Here is a 6,017-nt window from a genome sequence, read left to right as displayed (position 1 = left end):
AAAATGTTAACTTCTAATTAACACTTTTTATTATATATATGATAAAGTACTAAATTAGTCCTTTATATTTGAGTTTAAAATTAAAGAATTAGGTTCAAATGTTCTAAAATTAGGAGCGAGACTAAAACTCAAACTCGAGTCATCTGAAGATGAGAGAATATGTCATTTTAGTTATAGTTCGTTGGGAACCAATTTAGTACTTTACCCATATGGGTAAAGTACTGTATATATTTATCCAGTACTTTACCAATTTAGTACTTTACCCATATATATCTATATTTACCAATTTAGTACTTTATCCATATATATATTTATTTATTTATTTATCGAATATAGTTAATAATTAAGTTTAAGCTTTTGTAAAGTAGTCCTGTATAATACGATTTTGTTTTCTTTATTAATTAGGTGTTACTATCCTAATGCATGGTGGTATGGATGTTTTGACAATGAAATAATAAGTTAAGCAGTTACCTTCCTAATGATTGTTTAGACGACATAATTTAAGATTAAGATAGTATATAAATTATTTAATTTTAGTTATCGTGTCTAAAAATTTTATAATTTAAAATCTCACATATGAAAGGAGAAAAATATTAAAAGACCAATATTTTTTTAATTAATTTTAGCTAATATTCTGAGCTAACATTTTATTTCTATACTATTAGAATTTAGAATTCTTAAAATTTAAATTTTAGTGTTTAAAATTAATCTAGTGTATGTTGATTAAAAATGATATATCAAACTTAAATACATATATAAATAATGTTATTTGGGAGTCGAATTGAAGATCAATATCTTTGGCTTCCATTAAAAAAAAGGTATCTAGTATTTGTGAAGTAGAGAAAGTAGATGTTTGTTTGGAGAAAGTGGAAGTGGAAGTGTGGAAGCAAGCATTTGTCTTCACACATAAACTTTCGGCTACATCACACATGCTATCTATAAATAGCGGATTTGGTCCTCTAAAGTTTGAATTTCACTTTAGAGAATAAAGTGTGATATTCTACCCTTGAATAATTTCTTTTTCATATTTATTATTAGTCCTACCTATGAAATTAATGGTAAGAGATCACACTTTACTCTCTAAAGTGAAATTTAAACTTTAGAGGATCCAAATCCATAAATAGCATAATAAAGATTTCATATGTTTGCAATTAGCATACTCATCAAGGTAGCATTATCACTAATAATTATATTCGAATTTTTAGTGTTAGAAAGATAAGAGAGAACAATAAAAAAAATGTCACGTGTATTCTAATTATATAGAATGATACAATATAAAAAGATGTTTATAGATATTAAGAGAATTAAAATAATAAAGATATAATATTTTACAATAAATATTTAGATATGTTAAATAATTTTAATTAATACTAATTAATCTTAATATATTCTAATATTTAGATTGTTGAGTAAAGTATCGTTTTTGTCCCCAACGTTTGGGGTAAGTTCTATTTGTTTTCCTAACGTTTAAATCGTCCTATTTGTATTCTTAACGTTTATAAAAGTGATTCAATGTTATCCTACTATCAATTATACTAATAAATCAGATTATATTTTTCAATTATTCTCAATTGGATGTATTCATTCTCAATTAGGTCTCACTTGGATGTGTTCGATTTTAATATTATACTCACTATTTGTGTTTAGATTCAATTATGTTCCTAGAAAAGTGAATTATATAAATGTTGTAGGAATTAGTTTCAACATTTGATGAGCTATTTTTCGGAGTAGATCATCGATTCTATCCTAAATATTTGTATTCTAACTTCAAGAAGAGGTTTTTAAAACTCAAACTAAAGTGCTCATGATGTGTAATTGACGGCAGGATAACATTGAATCACTTTTACAAATGTTAGAGATATAAATAGGACGATTTACGTTAGGGACACAAATAGAATTTATTCTAAATGTTGAAGACAAAAATAATACTTTACTCTATGTTGTTTTAACTAATAAACTATGATGCCGTTGTACTAGTTTTGTCACATTCACTTTCTTTCTTTTGTTCGCAAGTCAAACTAATTCACAACATGTAATCTAGGAAGCACCGATACGACACGCGATACGGACACGACACGACATGGATACGCTGACACGTTCTTTTTATAAAAAATTGGATACGACATATTTAGGATACGTTGTGAAATAAAATTTAAATAATATATTAAATTAATAAAATATCATATTGTAAATATAAGAATAAATATAGTTGAATAAAAAAATCTTAAAATTATGCAATTATTAAAAAAATAAAAAATTTTAAGCTAATGAGTAAGTAAGCTACTAAAGACAAACGGTAAGTAGATTTAGGTTTTGATTTATTAATTATTTAAATTTTGATTTGTTTTAATTTTAGAATATTTTAAAATTAGAAAGAAAAAATTGGTTAATCGGACCATAAAATTACAAAATCAATTAAAGATTTACAGCCCAGCAGAAAGATCCGTCTCATGAACATCTAAATCGAGTCGGACTCGTTCGGATTCGTGACAGCTCCACCAAAATTCTGCACCGCAAGAAGACACGCCGCCAATATGCTCGTTTGAAGTATCCACCGCGTGTCGGCGTCGGATTCGCGTCCGACTCAGATACGCCGGCACCATAAGAGAATCCGTGCTTCATAGCATGTAATTATAAAAACTTATACTAGTATGTCATTTTTATTTAGAGAATCTGTCCTAACCGAACTGAGCGGCCACGATATCAATATATAGAATTCAAGTTAAAAACTACGTCACACAAATTAAAACATGATTGGATTTGCTAAGAAGGATTAGTTACGTAATTCTACAAGCTAAATGCTTTGAAATGTTCAAGATTAAATGATCAGTTTTTGGTCACACGTTTTAAATTATTTGAAAATTCTTCCAAAGGTTGATTGAGATTTGAGAAACAACGATGTAATGATGTAATTAAGAAGAGGGTATCTCTGATTCTCTTCTGCAGAGCGAATAGCTGAAGAAAAAAAAAACAGTGAAAAATTCTTTTTTTTTTTTTTCAAATAAAACTAGTAATGGGTTTTGTCTTTTTTGGTCGTAGTATTTCCTTTCTTATAATGGGCCTTATCTTTTTGGTCGGGCCCACGTAATTTTTTTGGGGTCTGAGCCACATCTCCGTTTTCTACTCGTTTTAATGCACATAAAATTCACATTTTAAATAACTTATTTTTGTTTTGAAAGTTTCAAAATTGTCTTAATTAATGAGCTAATATCGTGGACATTGACTGTCCTATATGTACAGGCACAACGTTTGACTTTGAATGATCGTGAAGGCAAATATTTAGTATAATAAACGAGTTATATTTTTACTTGTTTAGTTCGTCTATTTTTTTTAATGCAAATCAAGCTTATTTATTTCCTGGTTGTGACTCATCTTTCTGACGGTTTCAATTATAGTCTTTTCCTTTATTGGGAAATATAGTCTTGTTAATTCGTATATGAATAATTTTTGAAATGTATAATCACATTTATTTACAGTAATAATATAAAAAATTTACACAATGATCTGAATAATGTTAAACTTTTGGATAAATAACCTCCAATATATTTCAATATATTCTGAATGTCCCAAATTAAAAAATACAACATCAAAGTCCCAAACTACCTTTCTATATAAATCGCAGTAAATGAATTCGATTTAGCGAATCACATAGTAAATCGAATCAAATTGATTCGATTTCTAGAATGAAAATCGAAACTAGTTAATTCGAATTACGTAAATGGTTGAAAAGTGAATAAATCGAATTTAGTGAATTCGATTTTTAAAAACGTTTGAATCGAATTGAGAAGATTCGATTTAGCCAACACCCAAAGTAAATCGAATCTACTTGTTTCGATTTACATGAACTTCTCGTCGTGCATCATTCGAATCAAATTGATTCGATTTTCTTGGATCTTCGCTATATAAACAAATCGAAATCAGTTGATTCGAACCATAGAAACCTCATACCCCACTCCAACCCCACCACCCAATTTCGAGATTCTCTGAAAGCAACCCGGGGACAACCGAATCTGCATGCATGGAAGACGATTCGAATCGTCTGTATCGACTAGATGGAGTTGCGCATATTGCCGGTGCCGTCCACCTGGAGGTTAGTGTTTTTAAATATTTAATTATTTTTTTAAATAAATTAGTAGTTAGTTAGAAATGTTAGTGTGAGATTTTTAAAACAAATCGAAAAACAGATATTTGAATTTAGTTCATGTCAGACTTAGTGAGTCATTAACTATAGAACAGAGTTAGCTGTAGAGTCATGAATAGGGTTAAGTACAGGTTTCTATGTGTGTTAATAAAAAGCATTTTTTTTATCTCATGTTATTAATGTTTTTGTTAATATGAAGAAATCGTGAGTAATGCAGTGGTTAGCGTTTTTATCTTTAAAAGATTGGCAGGGATTTATTGTAAAAATGTTTGCAAAGTGATAGCATGCAATGTCTGTGCCAACTAGAAATTTTGATGCATTGAGCAGTTTTTTTGTGACGAATGTGAGAAGTCATCTTGTGTTCTTATGCATCCCATCGATGCATCAGTAGCATGAGACGGTAGCACGGGATGATGTTGAATGACAGGATCGTTCCTTACTTACAGATGGCTGGTCTTTACTATCTTGCAAGATTGAACGAGAGCTGGTTTCGGTTGGACGAGCCGTTGGTCAGCGCCTTCGTAGAGAGATGGCGCCTTTAGACGCATACATTCCACATGCCTTTTGGGGAGTGCACGATAACCCTACAGGATGTAGCGTACCACCTTGGTCTCCCAATCGACGATCAGTATGTTAGCGGATACCTGACAGACTTTTCACAATATATAGAGGGTGGCCGACCACTATGGGTGTGGTTTGAGGAGCTGCTCGGGGTGTTACCTCCTGCGAACTCCATCGACAAGTTCACAGTGAAGTGCACATGGTTTGAGGAGACGTTTAGTGAGCTTCCACAGTGAAATGCACATGGTTTGAGGAGACGTTTAGTGCACATGGGGCAGATGAGGAGACGATTATGAGGTATGCCCATGCGTACATGATGATGCTCCTATCGACGTAGCTATTTGGGGACAAGTCAGGTACACGCCTCCACATCCGATGGCTGTCGTACGTCGCCAGGTTGGAGGACATGGGTCAGTACAGTTGGGGTACTGATTAGTACCTGAACTAGATGCTCCCCACCCACAGGTGGAGTCGTCCATGGTGTCTCCTCCTCGTTATCATCAGCAGCAATTGTTGTGGGCTCCACATCATCATTATCATAATCCTGTAATGCATCCTCAACCCCATCGGGTGCTCCAACCTCTCCGAATACCGGAACACACGGAGGAGAACAGGGCGCCGCGAAAGCACCGTCTCCCAATGGTCCAGCCTACCAATGCATCACAACTGCGATTCAGATTGACGACAAAGGATGGTGAAGCCACTAAATCTGGCTCGGGTGCAATCACCGGCATTGCTGACGAGGATCCAACAGGCAATGCACTAGAGCTGGCTAGATGTCCTGTGGAGTGCATATTCCTGTTCGAGCCTCCAGAATTAGATTCCACATCCACAAGTTTCGCCAACAATTCCGGAGTCCTCACCTCAGGAAACTGACGGCGGCAATGAAATAGCACCTGCATATCTTCGTCACTGCTAATAACGAATGAATCATACTTTACATCATCGCGTAACACAGAAATCGGAATTCGATAGAACAACTTCTCCACCTGTTTCACGCCATGCAGTCCTAGTCTCTGGAGTATACTATTCTTAAACTCAGCGAAACTGGTCGAATGTTTGAGAAAAACACTCGGCGGGTCTTTGTCAGTGACTTAATTCCTCTCGCGTTTACTTCTTGATAGACCATCTATAGTGCACAAGAGTTACAAAACTTTTATCACTAGCTATTGTGAATCTCACTCTTCTACAAAATTTTGTGTACCATCTCGTTTTTATATACTTCATTGCTTTGTAAATCGAAACATTTAAATTCGATTTACTCTAATGTTGGTTGCATGTGTAAATCAAATTTAATTCATTCGGTTTATAGATT

This window comes from Arachis ipaensis, chromosome B10, assembly GCF_000816755.2.
Source record: "Arachis ipaensis cultivar K30076 chromosome B10, Araip1.1, whole genome shotgun sequence".
In the NCBI taxonomy this organism is placed as follows: Eukaryota; Viridiplantae; Streptophyta; class Magnoliopsida; order Fabales; family Fabaceae; genus Arachis; species Arachis ipaensis.
The sequence above is the reverse complement of the archived record's forward strand: the minus strand, read 5'-3'. Positions refer to the sequence as shown.